The sequence below is a fragment of the Papio anubis genome, chromosome 9, assembly GCF_008728515.1.
Source record: "Papio anubis isolate 15944 chromosome 9, Panubis1.0, whole genome shotgun sequence".
In the NCBI taxonomy this organism is placed as follows: Eukaryota; Metazoa; Chordata; class Mammalia; order Primates; family Cercopithecidae; genus Papio; species Papio anubis.
Window position 1 is genome coordinate 29,452,970 of NC_044984.1, and position 21,121 is coordinate 29,474,090.

The following is a 21,121-nucleotide window of genomic DNA, read 5'->3' on the forward strand; positions in this document are numbered from 1 at the left end:
TTCTGGCAAGGTAGAGGATCTGAGATGGGGATGTTTGTAAAAGGAGGTAAGAAGTTAGAGATTATAGAGAAGATAGAATTTTCTGGATTATATCGTTCTCTTGGAGAACTTAAACTGGAATCCAAATTTAAAATTAGCAGATAATAGAGAGCAAAGGTGGATGTGTGAGAAGAGGGAATATGTAGGCTATTTAGGGCATATTAAGTACATGCTGGCTATAGTGGCTGAGAGCTCAGATTTGGGCAGAGTGTGGTAATGGACAGAATCTATTGTAGATTATTTCACTGGACCTGGGGATAGTTTGAATCTGAGAGGTAAATAGAAAAGAGAAATTAAAAATTGTAAACTTTAGGGCAGAGCGCCTGGAGGACTGAAAAGAACTGTGGCCTCTTACAACCATCAGGGAGAGGCAAAGTTTCAGAAAAAAAGGAAGTGAGATCGCTTTCAGCATTGACTCTTCTTCAATTATGCAAGAGGTATAAAAAATATAATTGAAAGCTTGGATAAAGAGAGAACAAAATAAAAACTAATGTGTGATCTGACACCTGAACACAAAATTATTATAATTTTTGTATATTTTCTGCAAGAACTTTGTAAGAGCTATAGTTGGTTTCCCTCGCATGCTATTATGTTACATTGTATTACAGATAATATTGCACATATTTCCATGTAGTCACATGGAACTAAACCATTTTAAGAGTGTTTTAGTATTTATCAAGTCAATGTATCATATATTACCTAATTCCCTTTCTACTGGTCATTTAGATTCCTTTCCATTTGGGAAATCAGGAGCAATGAACATATTTATGCTTACAGTTTTCCAAAAATATATTTTTTAATTATTTTAAGATAGATTCCTAGAGGCAGAATTCTTGGGTCAATAGATTCCTAGAAGCAGAATTCTTGGGTCAATAAGTCTGAATATATTTCCTGACTCTTAAGACATATTATTAATTTGCTTCCAAAAGAGGGTACCAATTTCTGTCTATTCTCACTGGCACTGGTCAACACCTAAGTCTTGAATATTAATGGAACATTTATATTGAAATGGTATCTGGATAGTTTAGAGTGAGAGAAATTGGGACTAGAGATATATAGTCTTAGGACTTTTTCACAGATAGATCATAAATGAAACAAACAGGTAAATTCTCCAAGAGAATGAATAAAATGGAGAATCATGTTGAAAGATGAACCTTAATGAAATATTTTTAACTTTCGTGTTTTACAGACAAAGCGCACAGTTTAGTGGCTTGTCCAAGGTCTTATAAGTAATAGATAATGAGGCTGAGTGGAAAGTAGGGAAGGGAAGGGAAAGTGGGTAATAAAAGAACAACGGGAACGCAGTGCCACAGAAGTTAAAGATGAAAACCTTGTGCAACAGAAGGTAATAACCTCACTGTGTCAAGCAGCAAATACATTTTTTTAACTGAGAAAGAAAGAGAAATTCTTGGATTTGGAAAGGGGGTGGTCTCTGGCTTCCTGACTCCTCTGATCCTCTGGCACTGCAAACTGGTTTTACAGATAGCCTTGTAAACATTTACAAGCCCACAAACATTATAAGTTGCCTAGTTCTGCCCCAGGTTATAGTCACAGGCAGTAAAAGATTTTAAAAATCAATATTCTTTTATGACTCTGACTGCCTAAAAGTTATTACTTACTAGCTCCAGGTTTGTGAACTATTGAAAAAGATACACTAATTAATTTAACAGCACATCCAGTAAAATATTTTCTTTTCATGCGTTTTGGTCTATGTCTTCACCCAGCACAGGGATGAAAAGAAAATTGGGCCAATAAAATGTAAGTTTGCAGTAGAGACCAAGACCACAGAATTCAGGACCAGTTTTTCTTTTTTTACAAGTACAATCATTTGGGTATTTTCACTCATGCCACTACGTGAGTGGGCAAGTCAAAGTACTCTGCACTTTACTGTAAAGATTCCAGGAACAGAAAAGTCAGTTCCTGGAAGTGCAGAGAAGGAAAGCAAACATGGCTGACATGAGAGTGAGTGCGAAGTAGAGGGAGAGCAGCTACTATCGCCTGCATGTGGCTATTTTTATGGTCTCCTGGCAGTGCTATGCCTCTGTCTTTGTAGCTCATGTTCACATTACACATTTCTTTAACTTTTACAATTCTTTGCATTTCCTCTTTAAAGTGATATTTCACTTTTGCTTAAATTGTAACCCAGTTATATTGATCACACCCTGCTGAGTGCTGAGAAAACTCCAAATTAGAAAAACAAAACAAAACAAAACATTTGTTGGGTAGGTGGGTAGAGAGAATACCAGATTAAACTATACACGAAGGATGAATGAGAGAACAAATACCAAAAGTGTTTCTCGTAAATGTCCACAAGGATGATGGATGAGTGGGAGAACTGTTTCATAGAGAGTGTAAAGGAAGAGATATCTCTGCTTTGTTTTTTGAATTGATGTGTTTTGGATTGCATGTTTCTTAGGAAAACAATTAGCATAAGCCTACACTCCCATTGGTCCTCAAATTTCTAGAGATGTCTGTTGGGGATATAACTCAGGATATGTCCTTACAACAGGGATAAGAGTGAAGGGACTTCCAGAAAGCAGTTCAGGCACATGACTGTGAGGTCAGAGCACTAGGCAAGTTTCCAGAGGTGGCAGCTCACGGATCCATCTCCCCTTCCACAGCTGCTTCACCACTTAGTGTACCCCACCGTATCTCTTTTAGACAGTTAGGGTACACAGTGTTATAGACCATCCATTAAGTAAATACCCATTTCTCCTCCAAGCCATTGCTACCCAAGTCACAGGGACAGTTTTCCAAATGTATTCGTCGTGCCAAGAGAAACATACTCTTCAAGTGTCCTTCACGTTCTTCAGAAAATCAACTTTTCACTTTTTCTTTCTCAAGATAAAAAGCATGCCAAAGTAGATAATTCCCTTACATAAGAAGGGGGTATTTTGTGTGTTCTGTTCTCCCACCATGGCTCGCTTTCATTTTCACCCCACTGCAAATGTTTGTAATCTGCAGAGAAGACCCCACCATGAAACGCAGCCCCTCAACTTGCTGTCTACAAGGCTGATGCATGGCGAGCCAGTGACTGGTTGGGAACTTTGGTATACAGCAGACAGTGTGGCTGTCAGGGCTGACCCCCAGGAAGCGTGCTTGTTAAATTAAAGATTTCCCATGTATGCTTTGTCTTCTTTTCCTGCTGAACTCACGAAGACAATAGAGACCATGAATGGCCAGGCTTAGTTCAGAACCTTAGAACTTGATGATTCAATGGAAGATGAACTGCTTGAAACCGAGCTTCAATAATTAGGCTACTTAAAAATAATGCATTGTCTTCCCAGAGAATACGAAAATAAGATTTTGCAAATTTCCCTTCTATAGTGCTTCCCTTTCATATATTTTATAAGTAGAGCCTTAATCATTCTTCAAACTATAAAATAAAATAAAATCCTAAGCCCCCAAAAACTGAACAGACCCCCCTCTTGGGCAAGAGGACCCCAGAAAAACCTTAAAAACATGACAAGAGGTCAGACGTGCTTCATTATACCCCTTCCTTTTGGAGTTTAGACACAACCGACTAATATTAATATTAAAATAGAGATCATAAGGCTGACAGGACAGACTCTTTGAGGCAATAAGATGTGAAATTATAAACAGGACAGATGTGAAATTATAAAAAGGCCATGCCAGGCAAGGGTTAAGCCATGCACCCCTACACTTAGAGCATAAACTATGTTCTAATGGCCACAAACTTTTTCTATTTCTCTGGTAGCTAAACAAGCACTGGCGTCAAGATAAGCAATATTAAAACAATTATAACTCATCCGTTCCCAGACGCTGACTAACGCCCTTGTTCCATTAGCCAAAAGTACTGCTCTGACTGGACAAAAAACTGATTTCAGTGTCTTTCTCCTGATAAGAAGACCACCCACCACGGACTGCTCTTGGCCAGTTTACAGAGACTGTGCACTTGCCTTTCTTCGCGTCCTGAAAAGACCTTTTGATATATAAGGCCTAACTATAATGCATTTAAATGTTCAGTCGCCACCCTAAAGTGAACGTAGGTCATATGTTACATACATGTTTGTTCAATATACATGTGCCAAGATCACTTTCATGAATATTCATAGCTCCTCCTGTAACGTGTTGAATATGTATGTTTTGCCAACCAGTTCAACATAAAGCTCCTACCCCTCCCCTCTTCCTTCGAAGTGCTTGTTTCTGGTCTTGGCCTGAGGCACGCTTCCCAATCTGCAGGATGGCCACCTTGTAGGCTAAAACCCTTTACAAAAAATAAAGTCTCCTTCTCTCCTTTCCAAACTTATAACTGTGTGATTTTTTTTAAGTTAACAAAACTTAGAATCATTAGAGAAAGGGAAGGCCAGTTACTGAGAACACTTTCGATTAAGCCAGAGTCATGAGGCTATTCTTGAGGTTGAAGTTGTTAAAGAGATGATTAGCTCTTGAAACACATGGTCATTTGGGATACCTTTTGGGACTTGGAATTGAAATCCAGCTCGGAAATCCAGAACTGGGAGTAAAATATTTTAGGCCAAAAAAAAAAAAAAAAAAAATGAGTCTTTGCTCATTTTAAGTGGCAAAAAAGTGGGGAAAAGTTAAAATTAGTCATTGCACTTTAGAAAACCTGGCAAAAAAGTGGGGAAAAGTTAAAATTAGTCATTGCACTTTAGAAAACCTGTTTACTTTCATATTTTACTTCTGAAAGTTACAATGTGAGGGAATGGATTTTAATATTTCTTTTCAGGAAAAATACTTTCAATTCACAGAGTTTGGTTAAAATGATGCTTTTGAAATCTAAGGTATTCACAGACTGTTTTTTAAGCAACTCTTTATGGTAGACATGCTGCTGGAGTCAATGACAGCACGTATAGGATGGGATGGCATTTGAGTCTTCACAGCACCTGGTGCGAATTTCTGACACATTTATTCACATGCTAAAGGTCTCTGAGAAATTGTTAATTTAATTATCACTACATTTCTTTTTCATTTTTCTGGTTGAATACTCAGTGGTAGCAAGTTGGCAGACACTTATAAAAAATATCTATACTCAGAAGATCTTAAAGAATTGCTGGCTGGGCGCAGTGGCTCAAGCCTTAATCCCAGCAGTTTGGGAGGCCGAGATGGGCGAATCACGAGGTCAGGAGATCGAGACCACCCTGGCTAACGTGGTGAAACCCCGTCTCTACTAAAATATAAAACATTAGCCGGGCATGGTGGTGGGCGCCTGTAGTCCCTGCTACTCGGGAGGCTGAGGCAGGAGAATGGCGTGAACCTGGGAGGCGGAGCTTGCAGTGAGCCAAGATCTTGCCACTGCACTCCAGCCTGGGCAACAGAGCAAGACTCCATCTCAAAAAAAAAAAAATTTTGCTGTGAGATTTATGCTAGGTCACTTACTTGATCCTCATAGCTATGCTATGAAGTTGTGAAATTATTTTATCATGGCTGAATCTCTGTGGTTTACATTTATTAATTCAGTTCTACCAGCTATAATGTAAAGGTGAAAATCTGATGAGACGATTTTAGCTGTAAAAATGTGTAGTTTGAAATCTAAAAGCTTATAAAGTAAATGTTCTTATGGTGTATTCAACTACTAGCTGTGAGTGTGGTCTGGATCACTGTGAGGAGCTGCACTCAGCTTCTACAGGGCATAATTTTCTGTTGAGGAATAATTCAAGTAGACTTCTCCAGGGCACCTGACTTCGGGTGTAGGTGCAGGTGGTGGTCTCAGGTGGCTCCAGGACATGGCATGATCTGTGGCTTACTGACCCTGGTCTGTCTGCTAGCAGGTAACACTGTCCCGCCACAAGTTAAGATGACAGGAGCACAGCAGTGTAGACAGGATCACCATGCACTTGTCTAAATCAGAGCTACTTAAATCTTGAGTCTCATGTGAATGGACTCAAAACTTCCCCTCAAAAGTGAATTAATGAACAGAGAAAGAAACCCTAAAAATACAGTTAAAAACAACTATGAAAGTTAATAGGTTGCTCTTGATCCCTGCTGGACCATGACCAGAAATGAATTAATGGCAGGGGCAGGCTCTCAGTTTAACATGTGAAAACATGACATGCTATGCAAATGAATCAAATTAGAAGTGAAAGAGTCAGTGCTGTCAACTGTTTATTCAGGCTGTATCAAAGCCCTTAAGAATGGGAAAGGTACCAGAAATAAATATGGCAAGTTGGTAAGTGAGAAGACATGCTTGGCTTGTTGGTTGTATGGTTCATTCAACAATGAGTTTGGGCATCTTCTGCCAACCATGGCCTAAACAAGCAGTAGCATACTCAAATGCCTGCAGTGGAAATTCTAGCGAAATGAAGAGTGTAAGTCCTCTTTAATGGGGAGTAGATTTCCGCTCATTGTATCTATTAAAGAAGTGTGAGTTGAGATGCCAGATCTTCTGGTTTTCCAAGAGAAGCCAAGAGACTAGAGGGGTTTTTTTGTTTTGTTTTGTTTTTGTAAAATTTCTCAATGTTTGCAACTAAATAATTTGATTTTGTGGGCCAAGCTAAACGTAATCTGTTTAGTGGTGTGCCTTCTCTGGCTCAGGCAGTGTAAGCCTGATTGTGCTCTTAGTGGAGAGACAGGACATCAATATCTGTTATCCAAGCTCGAAAGCAATAATGCCTAGCGTCATGTAAATGCCAAAGACCCGAGGCAGGGGCGATGAGAGGAACAATGCACGCAGGAAGTGGCGTTGATCTGGACCTGGGACACAGGTAGGATTTAGAGGTGGGTCAGGGCCTCCTGCCCAGAGTGGGGAAATACAGGTTGTTTATTTTGAGTAGCAAATAGTTCAGTGTGTTAGCAGCTGCAGGCTGTGGAAATCTTTCAAGTATGGAAAGAATAAACAAAAGCCCTCCCCATAATCTGCATGATCTCCCATAAACACGCAAAACCTCCCCAGGTGAATTATACAGTGTGGGTTTAAAAGAGAATATGGATTTTTCCCAGCTTTAGTGAGATGTGATTGACAAATAAAAAATGTATACATTTAAGGCATACTATGTGATGATTAAACGCATGTATACATCATGAAACGATTACCACAATCAAGCTAATTGACATATCCATTACCTCACATAATTACCTTTCTGTGTGTGGTAAGAACACTTAACATCTACCCTCTTAGCAAATTTCAAGTATATAACACATTCACGCATCGCTTGATGATGGGAATATGTTCTGAGAAATGCATCATTAAGAGATTTCATTGTAGTGCAAACATCGTGGAGTGCACTTACACAAACCTGTGTGGGAAGCCTGTGATACACCTAGGCTATGTAGCATGGCCTAGTGCTCCTAGGCAACAAACCTGTATACCATGTTTCCGTACTTAATATCATAGGCAATTGTAACACAATGGTAAGTATTTGTGTATCTAAACATAGTTAAACTTAGAAAAGGTACAGTGAAAATGCTGTAAAAAAGACCAAAAAAAAGATACGCCTGTACAGGGCACTTAGCAAGAATGAAGTTTGCAGGGTTGAAGGTTGCTATGGGTGACTCAGTAAGGGAGTGGTAAGTCACTGTGGAGGCCTAGGCCAATACTATACACTACTGTAGGCTACAAACACTATATACTTAGGCTACCCTATATTTCTTTTTTTTTTTTTTTTTTTTGAGACAGAGTCTCACTCTGTCGCCCAGGCTGGAGTGCAGTGGTGCAATCTCGGCTCACTGAAAGCTCCACCTCCCGGGTTCACGCCATTCTCCTGCCTCAGCCTCCCAAGTAGCTGGGACTACAGGCGCCTGCCACCTCGCCTGGCTAGTTTTTTGTATTTTTTAGTAGAGACGGGGTTTCACCATGTTAGCCAGGATGGTCTCGATCTCCTGACCTCGTGATCCGCCCGTCTCGGCCTCCCAAAGTGCTGGGATTACAGGCTTGAGCCACCGCGCCTGGCCTACACTATATTTCTTTAATGTTCTCTTCTTCAATAATAACCTTAGCTTACTGTAACTTTTTTACTTTATTAACTTTTAAATTTAAAAAAAATTTTTGACTCTTTTGTCATAACACTTAGCGTAAAACACATATTGTACAGCTGTCCAAAAGTATTTTCTTTCTTTATATCCTTATTTTATAAGCTTTTTTCTATTTTTTAATTTTGGGAACTTTTTTGTTAAAAACTAAAACACAAACACACACCTTAGCCTAGACATACACAGGGTCAAGATCATTAATATCGCTGTCTTCCACCTCCAAATCCTGTCCCACTAGAAGGTCTTCAGGGACAATAGCATGCATGCAGCTGTCACCTCCTATGATAACAACGCCTACTTCTGGAATAGCTCCTGAAGGATCTGCCTGAGGCTGTTGTACAGTAAGCTTTTTTGTGTGTAGAAGCAGAACACTCCAAAATAATAAAAAGTATAATACAGTAAATATATAAACCAGTAACCTTGTCATTTATTATCATCATCAAATATTACGTTGTGTATGTGCTATACTTTCATGTAACTGGCAGTGCAGCAGGTTTGTTGACACTAGCATCATCTCAAACACATGAGCGATGTGTTGTCTATGACATTAGGACAGTTACAAGGTCACTAGGTGATGGGAAATTTTCAGTTCCCTTATAATCCTATGAGAACTGCCATCATATATCTGGTCCATTGTTGATCAAAATGTTGTTACGCAGTGCATGACTGTACATTAATGTTAACTATAGTCACCATATTGTACCTCAGATCTCTAGAACAGATTTACACTGTCTAACTGAAACTACCCTCTGACAAACATCTCCCTACTTTCTCCACCTCCCAGCTCCTGGTAACCACCATTCTACACTGCATCCATGAGCTCAACTTTTTTAGATTCCACATATAATATATTATGCAGCATTTGTGTTTGTTTGGTTTCTTTTATTCAACATAATGTTCTCCAGGTTCATCCACGTTGTCAGAGATGGCAGGATCAGGCCTGGTGCAGTGGTTCACGCCTGTAATTCCAGCACTTTGGGAGACTGAGGTGGGCAGATCACGAGGTCAGGAGTTCAAGAGCAGCCTGGCTAACATGGTGAAACCCCATCTCTACTAAAAATACAAAAAATTAACCAGGTGTGATGGCGCATACCTGTATTTGGATTTTCTCTCTTCTTTTCTTGGTTAATCTTGGTAATGATCTATCGATTTTATTTATCTTTTCAAAGAACCAACTTTTTCTTTCATTTATCTTTTGTATTTTTTTATTCACTTGCAAAGATTTTAATTAGAAAAGATTTTAATTTTTTAAAAAAGTGTTTTAAAAAACATTTAGCAGAATTATACTTTGTGGGCCATACAGGTTATTGGTTCAGATTAATGTAATCAGGCCTTATAAGGTTTGTTTTCTGTGTTCCATTCTAAAGAGCATAAATATTAAATGCCTCTAAAATACACTTCATTCAAAATGGTTTAATTACAAAACACAATTTGAGCACAAAACAATGCATTATGGTCTCTGGATACAGGTTGATACAGGTCTCATGGATACAGTTACAAAACACTGTAATGAAAAATTAACAGCCTCAAGTAGATAATACTGTACAACCCTTGCTCAACAAATGACATTTTAAATACAGGGAGAAAAAGCCCGAACGATGTCAATTAGTATTGTTCTTTTAGGTATATTGAATATGATTAAAGAAGAAGTTTTCAAATTCTTAGTAGTGGTATTAAAATTAAGTTACTTTCTAAACTATATTAAAAACAGCACTAAGTCTTCAAAGAACTTAAGTTGTTAAAAAAAACTTTGACTTCCCAGCTGGCAATATGACCAAAATATACAAGAATGCAAATCACAAGTGACGGCACAGAGATGCCACTGAACATTTCACATTTCGTATGGATCTAGGATGGTGTTCATTGGTACATAGGTGCCATAAACTGGACTTTCTTGGCTCAATGACACGTGTAGAAAATCATGATTCTTATAAGAATCTCTCATAAAGTCCAAGAACAAATCTATTCGACCAAAAAATCTAAACTCTGCACTTTTGTTTCTTAAAAAAAAAAACAGTGTAAACCAGGTTTTTAACCTAATAAGAGAAAATCCATTTTTAAAAGTCTCATAGCTGTATCCATCTTCCTGTTCAGCTGAACGGATGAAGCACAATAGCCACAATTTTGTTACAGACTAAAATCCAACAGGTAATTCCAACACCACCTGCTATTCTAGTAGGAAAGGCTACCAGGTGGTCTGGAGGGGTTATCCATTTTCTCCGGACAACAGCCACGGCGACAGAATAATACTTCCAAATGAGTGAGATCATCAGGGCAACCTGCAATACATAGAAAGTGAGACTTGTCATCCATTTTATCTTGGCTAATTGTGTTGTCTGAGCTTTCACGTGGGTTTTGAGCTTATCCGTCATCTTGTTGATCTTTCTTTCTAGCATGGCATAGCTGGCAAACTCCTCCATCATGTTGACCATGGAGAGTTCCTACCTGGACCTTGGAGACATCCTGCGTGGATCTCCGTTCTCATTTGTGACTCCTGCTCTGCGTCTGCCTGCAGCACCCTGGACATGAATGATGAGAAGGACAGGAGGAGGATCCTAAGAACATTGCACCCAAACAGGAAGCTGAGCACCAGCAACCACGCCCAGTGGTTGGCCACCGCTGAGCTCATCCTGGGATGCTCCTGGCTGCGCTGGGTCTGCTAAGGTGGTTTAATGCTCTATTTTTGTGTTTGTTGGACTCCTGCTGAGAGGTGGCGCTTTCCAGAGAGTATCAGCTGTGGTAGTATGGAGAGGAACTGGCAGTGGGCAGGGCCCTAGAACTTCCAAGAGTATATGCCATTTGTCTTCAGCTACCAAGGTGGATAGGGAAGGCCCATCAGGTAAGGTCAGGGCAGGGCGTGTCTGAGCTCAGACTTTCCTTGGATGGGTCTTGCTGCGGCTGCTGTGGGGGATGAGGCTGAGGTTCCCAGGTCAATGGAGTTGTGTACCTAGGAGGATTATGGCTGTCTCTGCTTAGTCATGCGGGTTGTCAAGGAAGTGGAGAAAAGCCAGCAGTCACAGGTCTCACCCAGCTCCCACTCAAACCAAAGGGCCAGTCTCACTCCCACTGTGACCCTTCTAAGAGCCCCGAGTCTGTTTCCAGGCAGTGGACAGCAGGGCTTGAGAACTTGCCCCAGGCTACCCACTTCCCAGCTGCAAAAGATAAGGGCTTGGTTCTTCCCCCACCTGTGGAGTCTGCACTCCGGATTCGTGCCCTCCCCTGAGTTCTGGCCAGGAGGCTTCTCGCCTGGTTCAAATTGCTACAAAGTTCAGCTGGAGACTTTCTTCTCCCTGTGGCATTTTTCCCTGCGCCTCTGGCTGTCCTCCTGAAGGATCGCTGTGTTGCCAGGCCTGAATGGCCTGCCTGGGGACCCAGAGAGCTCCCAGGGCCTTATCCTGCTGCTTCCTCTGCCCCTGTATTTCACTCTGCTCTCTAATTTTTTTTTTTTCCTAAGACGGAATCTCACTCTGTCGCCCAGGCTGGAGTACAGTGGTAAGATCTTGGCTCACTGCACCCTCAGCCTCCTGGGTTCAAGCGATTCTTCTGCCTCAGCCTCCTGAGTAGCTGGGATTATAGGCATGCACCACCATGCCTGGCTAATTTTTGTATTTTTAGTAGAGACAGGGTTTCACCATGTTGATCAGGCTGGTCTCGAACTCCTGGCCTCATGATCCGCCCACCTCAGTCTCCCAAAGTGCTGGGATTACAGGCATGAGCCACCATGCCCGGCCTACTCTCTGAATTGACTCAGCTCCAGGTAAGGTCAAAAACTTCTCCCACATACAGACCTTCAGTTTCCCCAGTGCGGATATGTGGAGCATCTCTTTTTTCTACTTCAGCAGTTTGGGCACTTACAGTATTTTGGGTGTCTCCCAGGTCCTGCAGGAGCAATTGACTTCTTTCAGAGGATCTGTGGGTGCTCTCAGGATTCCTGGTTTCAAGAACATGATTTCATTCTCATTGACTAATAGACTGGCTACCTGCAATAAAATTCAGTTTTAATTATTTTTTCAATATGACAAGTTCAAAGAAGGTTGTATTTTCTGGTACATTTAGAATTTTCCTGTTTTCTAGAACATAATTATACTATGAATTCATTTAAAACTCAGCAGCCTAGCTTTTATTCTTATATGTAAAATTAGGATATAACTTACGATGTTTTAAATATTATTTTCTTTGAGAAAGAAAACCAGTACCATCCAAATTGATGAAATTGGTGACTATGCCAAGAACACATCCCTTCCAATTAATTGAAAAGTTGATGAGCCGTTAGTGCTGACATCTCTGAGCAATTTGCAAAGTAAGGAAAAGGAATTTTACCATTTGTACCTTTTTTCAGCCACATTTCTCTCTCCCAATGACCTGTAGAGTGTCCCCAAGTTCTCCAGGGTCATGTGATGACTTGGGCTCAGTTGGATGGCCTATCAGTGATGGGCCACGACCTTTTCTGAATGTCCTCTAACCATTTATAGGCTGGTAAGAACAAAACACTCCTTATTTATAAAACACTTATGCAAGATAATCTTCCCCAGTGATTTGTAAGCAACATAATGCAAGTTAAAAGTTACACAAATTAAGTAATTAAAAACTATAATAGACCTTAAGAGAGTGATTAATCTAATCTTCTTCCTTCTACCTCAACAACAAAGACAATTAAACTTTCAAATCAACCCACTATCCACTCTATTTATCTTGCCAGCAATATACTTTGTCTTTGCCTTTGTTTTTTCATACTTATGAAGTTCCTCCAATTCCTCCCCTGACACCTGCTATCTATAGGTTTGTCTGTCTGGTATCTCATCTCCAGCCAATCAAACTTGTATTCTAAAGCAGACTGCCTAAAAGAATTGCTGTGCAAAGAATAATCATTCCATTAGGGAAAATGTATACCTGATCCAGTTATCCAAGTTCAGAAATCTTACTTGGAAACTACTTGAAGAAAGTTATCTAGAGAAAAGAGACCTGATTCTACTTCTTGCTCTGAGGCACTCTTGCCCTAGGATCTTTGCCAATGTATTTAATCTCTTTGTGCTTTAGCTTCTAAGTCTGTAAAGTGGTCATTTTGTCTATTTGTTTTTATTTCTATAAATCAAAGGGGTTTTAGGTAGCTAATTAAAATACTTGCCAGGATCACATGAGATCATGTAAGCAAGCATCTTAATCCATGTACAGAACTAGACAAATACAAGGTAATGTTGTTGTTAGTATATGGTTAAAGTCCTGTTCAAGTAAATATCATTAAAATAAAACTGTATCTTTAAAAAAAAACAGTTCAAGCTCTAACTGATAATATTTATTCAAAGCAATATCTTCAAAGTGTAGTAATTAAGAAAGACCTTGAGAAATTGCTACAGGATAATTTTCTTTTTGCAATAGTCAATTATTTTATTCCTCTTATAAGATACAGAGATATTTGAATAAATAAGTGTTCCTGATCACCTCAAAATGTCACATTAGCTAGTATATTGGGCCACAAAAATTTTTTACTAAGACACCTCAAAAAGCAAAAAAAGAGGTTTTAATATTATTATATTACATACCAATATAATACATATGTAGAATAATGTATAACTAGGTACAGTTTTATTATACATAAAAATTAACATCATTACTGTCATTGCTTACTATTATTCTCTTTGTGAATAGAAATAAATAATGAAATGGTCCTAAGTTTGGCAATGGCAAAGAGAAAAATGTTTAAAGCATGCTAAATTACAAACTGAATAATTGATCATATGAGTCTATAATAATGAAGAAGCACCATATGTCAGAAGAGTGATTGAAGAACTTAAGTGTTATATAAATATGGAGTGTTTTGTACTTACCAGCCTATAAATGATTAGAGGGAAGGTCGTGGCCCATCACTGATAGGCCATCCAACTGAGCCCAAGTCATCACATGGCCCTGGAGAACTTGGGGAAACTCTAGAGGTCACTGGGAGAGAGAACGTGACTGAAAAACTGGTACAAATGGTCCCTTTTCCTTACTTTGCAAGTTGCTCAGAGACCTCAGCCCATCAACTTTTCAATTAATTGGAAAGGATGTATTCTTAGGATAGTCACCAATTTCATCAATTTGGATGGTACTGATTTTCTTTCTCAAAGGAAATAATATTTAAAACATCATAAGTGACATCCTAATCAAGAACTGGTTAGAACATGAGGTTAATGAGCCAAACGTGGAATTAATTCCCATGGAAACTAGTAACTTTAGCAATGGGAGTGGATGAAGGACTGTGCAGAGGACAGAGCAAGTCTATTTCCTTGGAGAGAGTGATTCTTGGGCTCAGGCCTCACGTTGGTGTCTTAGTAGAAGGAGGCATTGGTTTATACACCGGGAGGCATCTGACTTTTTTAAAAAAAAAAACTTTTTCTTGATATAATCTCAAAGACCATGTTGACACAAGATCCAAGCCTCCCTACTTCTAAATTTAGACATTTTGGAAATGTACCTTTTTAAAAAATAAAGTGTAATGATGCTCTGTTCTTAAAACTGAGCAAGTGGCCCACAAAGGGGGATACTATCACCCTTCGGAGTGCTATATTACAACACCAATGGTGCAGAGAAGCTATACACATGTTTTTGGGAAGCTGCAACTCTTCAACCTTCCCACAGGGAATTCTGCCTGGCATTAGTAAGTAGAATACCAAAAAATAAATAAATAAATAAAAGGGACCAAGGAAAATGAGCATGGTATGTAACATAGGAAGGCTTTGATAATCCTCAAAATGGAACCAGAGTGTCAATAGTCCATCGATGTTATAAGTACAGTTAACCCTTGAACAACATGGGTTTGAACTGCTGGGCTTACTTATATGTAGATTTTCTCCTGCCTCCTGCCGCTGAGACAGCAGGATGAACCCCTCCTCTTCCTCCTCCTCCTTAGCCTATTCAATGTGAAGAAGATGAGGATAGAGACCTTTACGATGATCCACTTCTACTTAATGAATAGTAAACATATTTCTCTTCTTTATGATTTTCTTCATAATATTTCTTTTTCTCTAGTTTACTTTGTTGGAAGAATAGACTGCATAATATATAGACAAAATATGTGTTGATCGACTGTTTATGTTATCAGTAAGGCTTCCAATCAACAGTAGGCTATTAGCAAAATTTTGGAGGAGTTCAAGGTTATACACAAATTTTCAACTGTATGGGGTGGGCACCCCTAACCTCTGTGTTGTTCAAGGGTCAACTGTATCAAGATGACCCCCAGGTCAGATCCACTTACCAAAGTCATAGTTACCAAAAAAATTTAAAAAGCTTTATCTCACAAAAGTCTCTTAAAATAAGTTCTTACTTCTTACTGGAAATGTAATTCATGAAATTTTTCTGACAAACACATTGTTGAGTTAAAAACATAAGAAATCTTTCAACAATATGGCTCTGGGTCATGATTTGATATATTTAGTCAACGTTTTGTTTAAAAGAACAAATCATTTCTGTGGTTTCTTTTAGCCATCTCTGCTAGTCACATATGCATAAATAAACATACACGCACGTGCACACACACACACACACACACTCAACTATAAACTATGATACATGCAGCCCTAGCTATGTGTCACTAAATAAATGCTGAAACTTTTTGCCAGGAGAACAAATACAATGTATTGTATTGTATATACATATATATGTACATATATATATATTATATTTAGTACTTTGCATATATACTATAATATAATATAGTGCACTGAGGCATTTTCCCAATGCTTCTATTCATAAGGTAATAACAAAGTCTTCTAAGCCAAAGTCCATGTGATTTTATAGGCTCAGGTTTTGGCTATGATGAGTCAGACAAAGAAGCTTAAAAGACAGCCAATCACATTGTGTCAGAGGAGATGAGATGCTTCGAATGCTATTGCCTCTCACAGCAATCTACAGCAAGCAAGAACACCACAGCAAGAAAGCCACTCTTTGGTGTCATGTATGGACTCAAAAGTAACAAAGATAGCATAAATAATTCATAAATTTGCACCTCAAAAAGGTTGAGCAATCTTGAATATTGTTGATTGGCATATTATCCTGTCCTGTAGGAGCTTTTCACTGATATGCCATCAAACTAAGAGTTCCCTCTGAAATAATAAGGCTTTTTAGCTCACCTATGAGCTAAAGATTTTATGTGGTATTATCTCATCTTGTTCTCAGCAATCTCTATAATAAATAGAGACTGACATTCGTGCATAGCATGCTTTGCTATCTCATGTTGATGTATATAATCCTGATAACACTCCTGTGAAGTAGATGAACAGCCTTCTGTAGATGCTGTTATTATTTATCCCTATTTTAAAAGCTACACAACTGGTAAATTCATGAATAAACTCAACAAATATTGTTTAATGTCTTATATTCAGTTTTTTTATTATTCAGGGTCCCATGAGACATTCTGTGCATACCAGAAATTATATGATAAGAAGAAAAAAGACACTGTCTTTGTCCTCATGGAGCCTACAGTCCAGGAGGATCCAGACATTATGGAACTAATCACAAAACAAATGCAGAATTATAGCTGTGCTCACTGGTGTCTTAAAGGGTGACATGGCTCCTAGGAAGCATAGAATCAAGGTACCTAAATGGTCTAGGAGGTCTTGTTTTCCTGTGGAGTGATGTGGAGGTGAGGGCTGGGTATGAATAGGATTTTTAGGGTAAGGAGGTGGCAAAACAACATATGCAAAGGCCCTGTGGCAGCAGTAAGTGTCCTATGTGAGAGATGGTATGAGGGAGCAGGGGCATGGTGTGAGATGCAGATGCAGGGGTTTGGTGGGGACTAAACTCACAGAAGTTGTGAGCCAGGCCAAGGGTTTTATAGCTTTATTCGGACAAGGTTTGAAGAGAAGAGCAATGCGGTAAGGTTTGTCTTTGAAGGGATCTCTTGCTCTAATGTGGGCAATGGGTGCTGGGACAGAGTAGGCACCAGGAACCTGACAGGGCTGTTGGAGAGGTCCAGAGAAGGGGCAAAGCTGACCCCAAATGAGTTTTCTTTCAAATATTTCTTTCACACAACCTTGCTGCACAGTGATCAGGGACATTTCATTGTCATGAATCTATAAATAGGAAACCTAGAGTATAGGAGCATTATTTTATTAGGGCTACATCAGTGCTCAATGAAAAAGTCAAGAAAAACAAAGAATGTGAGTGTTTTGATGCTCACCCCACTATACTATTTCACAGACCTGCCAGCTAATACATAGGAATAAGAATTATAAATCTTGTTTTAGCAGGTTTTCCTTTTAGTCTGCTTTCATTCTGTCTTAATTTGCAACCTCTGCAGGCATTCTGGCTGAAATCAAAGGACCCTGAAGTCATGTATGAGCTTTGCACAAAAATAAACTAAGAAAGCAAAATTTGACAAAACTCTTGAAGCATGAGCATTTACTTGAGTCAAGACATTACATTTATGAATTAAGATTCCTTTCATCTTTAAACATATATAGTAAAATCTAACATCATTGACATGTTTATCTAATGTATCTTTTGGTTCATTGACATTATGTTTTAAATTTGGTTTCATAATTGAGCCTTCAGTTTTTTATTATTCAGGGACCCACAGTATCTCAGGATTATCATTTTCAGTTTTCTCTTTCTGTTTGCCTACAAAAACCCTGTCTTCCAGCTCAGCAGCGCCTGAATATGTTTTGGGCATTGCTACCTCTGTGCCTGTTCATGTTCTTGGGACAGCCCACCCCGCCCTGGCTTGACCACTGCGCATTCATGAAGCCACACCCTGTTTCTTCCTTTCTTGGGAAGCTTTCCCTGACTATCCCAGCCACTTTGAGCTTGCTTCTGCAGAACTCTTCAAACACTGTCTATATCCATCATTTGAAAGTCACAATCTGTGGAACTGTGGTGTTAGGTCTCTCTATAACTATGTTATATCTTCCACTGCACTGGAAGTCCTTTAAGAAGAAAGACTGATTCCTTCTGTTTAAAACACTATGTCTTGCATCCAGTAGGTGTTTAATATCTACAGCATTAAAATAAAAAGTATACATAGTTTGCTCATTGATAAACATTTACAAATAGAGGCACTGTGTGTTTTCCTTTTATTGGGCAAAGCCATTCCTTGGGCTCTGTGATGTCTTAAAGTCATGCCAATTATATCTTGGACAAAATTTCAATTGACAAAATTATGTCTGAAAGTGAACAAGCGACTTTTGAAAAATAAATGCAAAGAAATTTGGAGAAACTAAATTGGTGTCGAACCCTCCATAGAGAAAACAATGCCAAATTTCAGATTGAAGTTATCTGGATAATCTCTCATCCGGTAAAAATTTTCAACATTGACCTTCTTAAGTTTTTTATTAACATAATTTTATAATACATTTATAAATATATACTATATGCATATATACATATGTAAACATGTTGGTAAAATTATAAGGACTTAAAAAATAAAGGCATTTGCTGATTGACCAATGGATCAAATAGTCTTATGTGGAGGATAAATATATTTGAGTTAATAATAACAGCTAAAATGTGTTGGGTACTTACTATGTGACAGGCACTATTCTAAGAGCTTTATATGTATTAACTAATTAAATGTTGATAACCACCCTATAAGTTAGATAATATTATTCAGACAGGATTTGAGCCCATAGATTTAACTACTACACTATACTCCTTCTCTGGTTAAATATTAATTACTCCAAGAATACATACCCTGCAAGTTTAATCATTTCTTTAAATAGCATAGTGTTTTTATTATTTAGTTCTTTTAATGAAACTAACACAACGAAGGGGTGGACCAAAAAGAAAAAAACTTGGAGAGGGGTGGATAATGCTCTTCGAATATTTGAAGACATTTACTGTGGCAAGAGAAATTCATTTTGTGTTGCTCTAAATAGATTGGGTGTAAAACTAAAGCTGATAGTGCATACAGGAGGAATAAACATTTCAGCTTAAAATAAAGAGATGTCCAGTCTTTATAGACTTTTTTCATTAATGATCCAATCTTCTTTTAAGAACATTCAGGAATCCTGAACAAGATGGCTGAATAGGAACAGCTCCAGCCTCCAGCTCACAGCGCAAGTGACACAGAAGACGGGTGATTTCTGCATTTTCAACTGAGATACCAGGTTCGTCTCAATGGGGAGTGCTGGACAATCGGTGCTGGTCAGCTGGTGCAGCCCAACCAGTGAGAGCTGAAGCAGGGAGAGGCATTGCCTCACCTGGGAAGCACAAGGGGGAAGGGAATCCCTTTTCCTAGCCAAGGGAAACTGAGACACACAACACCTGGAAAATAGGGTAACTCCCACCCTAATACTGTGCTTTACCAAGGATCTTAGCAAATGGCACACCAGGAGATTATATCCCACACCTGGCCAGAGGGTCCCATGCCCACAGAGCCTCCCTCATTGCTAGCACAGCAGTCTGAGATCTAACTGCAAGGCAGCAGCGAGGCTGGGGGAGGGGCGCCCACCATTGCTGAGGCTTAAGTAGGTAAACAAAGCTGCCAGGAAGCTCAAACGGGGTGGAGCTCACCTCAGCTCCAGGAGGCCTGTGTGCCTCTGTAGACTCCACCTCTGGGGACAGGGCGTAGCTAAACAAAAAGCAACAGAAACCTCTGCAGATGTAAATGACCCTGTCTGACAGCTTTGAAGAGAGCAGTGGGTCTCCCAGCACGGAGGTTGAGATCTAAGAACGTACAGACTGCATGCTCACGTGGGTCCCTGACCCTTGACTAACCTAACTGGGAGACATACCTCACTAGGTGCAGACTGACACCTCACACCTCACACAGCTGGGCACACCTCTGAGACGAAGTCTTCAGAGCAAGAATCAGACAGCAACACTCACTGTTCAGCAATATTCTATCTCCTGCAGCCTCCGCAGCTGATACCCAGGCAAACAGGGTCTGGAGTGGACCTCAAGCAAACTCCAACAGACCTGCAGCTGAGGGTCCTGACTGTTAGAAGGAAAACTAACAAACAGAAAGGACACCCACACCAAAACCCCATCAGTTCGTCACCATCATCAAACATCAAAGGCAGGTAAAACCACAAAGATCAGGAAAAAGGCAGGGCAGAAAAGCTGGAAATTCAAAAAATCAGAGCTTATCTCCCCCTCCAAAGGAACACAGCTCATCACCAGCAACGGATCAAAGTGGGATGGAGAATGACTTTGACGAGTTGAGAGAAGAAGGCTTCAGTCAATCAAACTTCTCAGAGCTAAAGGAGGAATTATGTACCCAGTGCAAAGAAACTAAAAACCTTGAAAAAATAATAGAAGAATGGATAACTAGAATAATCAATGCAGAGAAGGCCATAAACGAACTGATAGAGATGAAAACCATGACACGAGAATTACGTGATGAATGTACAAGCTTCAGTAACCGACTCGATCAACTGGAAGAAAGAGTATCAATGATTGAAGATCAAATGAATGAAATGAAGCGAGAAGCGAAGTCTAGAGAAAAAAGAGGAAAAAGAAATGAACAAAGCCTCCAAGAAATATGGGATTATGTGAAAAGACCAAATCTACATCTGATTGGTGTGCCTGAAAGTGAGGGGAAAAATGGAACCAAGTTGGAAAACACTCTTCAGGATATCACCCAGGAGAACTTCCCCAACCTAGTAAGGCAGGCCAACATTCAAATTCAGGAAATACACAGAACGCCACAAAGATACTCCTTGAGAAGAGCAACTCCAAGACACATAATTGTCAGATTCACCAAAGTTGAAATGAAGGAAAAAATAGCACTAGATGCCCACAAGAGAAAGCTGGAAAGATCTAAAATGTTAAGAGAAAGGTTGGGTTACCCACAAAGGGAAGCCCATCAGACTAACAGCAGAACTCTCAGCAGAAACTCTCCATGCCAGAAGAGAGTGGGGGCCAATATTCAACATTCTTAAGAAAAGAATTTTCAACCCAGAATTTCATATCCAGCCAAACTAAGTTCCATAAGTGAAGGAGAAATAAAATCCTTTACAGACAAGCAAATGCTTAGAGATTTTGTCACTACCAGGTCTGCCCTACAAGAGACCCTGAAGGAAGCACTAAACATGGAAAAGAACAACCGGTACCAGTCATTGCAAAAACATGCCAAAATATAAAGACCATTGATGCTAGGAAGAAACTGCATCAACTACCGAGCAAAATAACCAGCTAATATCAAAATAACAGGATCAAG

The 21,121-nt window shown here is 39.4% G+C and overlaps 1 pseudogene across 1 annotated transcript; it reads right to left on the reverse strand.

Moving 5' to 3' along the window:
- Positions 1-9,236: 9,236 nt before the first annotated feature.
- Positions 9,237-11,432, reverse strand: LOC101006222 (annotated as a pseudogene). The gene has a single exon (XR_002515972.2). The product of XR_002515972.2 is annotated as a tail-anchored protein insertion receptor WRB pseudogene (transcript).
- Positions 11,433-21,121: the final 9,689 nt, after the last annotated feature.